Source organism: Grammomys surdaster, unplaced genomic scaffold, assembly GCF_004785775.1.
Source record: "Grammomys surdaster isolate TR1022 unplaced genomic scaffold, NIH_TR_1.0 132, whole genome shotgun sequence".
In the NCBI taxonomy this organism is placed as follows: Eukaryota; Metazoa; Chordata; class Mammalia; order Rodentia; family Muridae; genus Grammomys; species Grammomys surdaster.
The window spans coordinates 5,269,934-5,271,527 of record NW_021604590.1 but is presented as its reverse complement, the minus strand read 5'-3'; the positions used below and the strand labels follow the sequence as shown (position 1 = coordinate 5,271,527).

The following is a 1,594-nucleotide window of genomic DNA, read 5'->3' as shown; positions in this document are numbered from 1 at the left end:
CTCTCTTTCTCCTCCCTTTTCTATCTTCCATGTCTCCCTTTCTTTTCTTTCTTTTCTCCTTTCTTCCTTTCTTTTTATCTGTAGCTTCCCTCCATCGTCCCTCTGCCTCTCTCCCTTTCCAGCCTCTGCCTGGTTTTGTTACACTACACTGCAGTGGGTTCTAGTCAAACCTTTTCTTTTACTACAGTCACCATTGATTAAATTGCCTTTCTTCCAAAAAACCAATCATTTGCTTTTGAATCAGGAGAGTATCAGTAGAGGTCTTTCTCTGTCTAGGCGGCTCTGTCCCTAGAGCTAATGCAGGTCACTTTTGATTTTTTTTTTTTTAAAAAAAAGCACTCCTAAGTGTGGGCTGTTTCTTTACCTGAGTCATAAAATAACTAACTAGTCACTTTTGGATAGTTGTCCTTGAAAGTAAATGGCCTGATTGCCACTGGACAAGCAATATCGTCATGTTTATTTAAGCCTCCGCTTTGATGCTTTGATGTTCAGTGTTTAAACCACGTGGAAATACTAGTCTTTGATATACAAAGCTAGTTCATGTGGTAGCAATTTAAATACTTTTTACTTTATAACTAACGCAGTTATGACCACTTAACCACAGGCCTGCACTCTGGGAAGGGCACTGCATGCAGCCTCATCCTGAGGCACAGCATGCAAACGCTTACACGGGCTGTCACGGGACACATCAGCCACTGGGCAGTCTTGTTGACACAGTCAGGAGACACAGTAAACGAGAGAGAGGATGTGTGTGACTGTGGCTGAGGCAATGTAGTGCATTATCCCACAGAGCTGCTTCCATAAGCTAAGGAGTAGACGGTGGGCATTCTAAATAAACGGTAGGAGGAAATGTCGTGGGTGGTATTATGAAGATACGGACTGGCAACAGTCATTGTGACTATCCAATAACTGCTTGTACTTAACTGTTGGCTAAGTAAGTTTGTTTATATCAGCATCATCAACCCAGGCTTAATGTGCTAGACTGTAAGAGGGGTGAGTGATCGGAAGCCTAGAGGCCCGTGATACATTTGTTGTTGTTATTTTTCGAGGCAAGGTTTCTCTGTGTAGCCCTGGCTGTCCTGAAACTTGCTCTGTAGACCAAGCTAGCCTAGCATTCAGGGATCCACCTGTCTCTATCTCCCAAGTGCTGGGGTTGAGGGTATGGGCCACCATGTGGGCATATTTTTTTTTTAATGAGGTTCTAGGGGTGGGATGCAGAGCCTTGTATATTACCAGCCCTTTCTTGTAGATGTGATGTGGTCAGTCTCTCTGTGCCGCCCAGGAAGTTTCTGCCTTGGCCTCCAGAGCAGTGCAATCACAGGAGTGTGCCACCATGCGCAGTTTTCCAGTGTAGTCTATGCTATTACCAGCTCACACTCGGCTCCCATGTTGCTATAAATTTTATTCTGAAGCCCGCAGCTGCACACAAAACAGAAGTGTTTCCAACAACAAGCTCACATTGAGACAAACCCTGGTGGTGTTTCCCAGCAAAGGAGCAGAGGAATTAAAAGTACATCTTACAAGGAGCTCCTGCCTGACATCATTCTGATAAACTGTGAAGCATGCGCAGAACATGCAGTGTCAGGATAAACTG

The 1,594-nt window shown here is 44.6% G+C and overlaps 1 protein-coding gene across 1 annotated transcript in view; it reads left to right on the top strand.

Annotated features, from left to right (window-relative positions):
* The window catches only part of Lama1 (laminin subunit alpha 1), a 126,019-nt gene that overhangs the window by 14,921 nt on the left and 109,504 nt on the right, over positions 1-1,594 (top strand). The gene's annotated exons all lie outside the window — the stretch shown is intronic.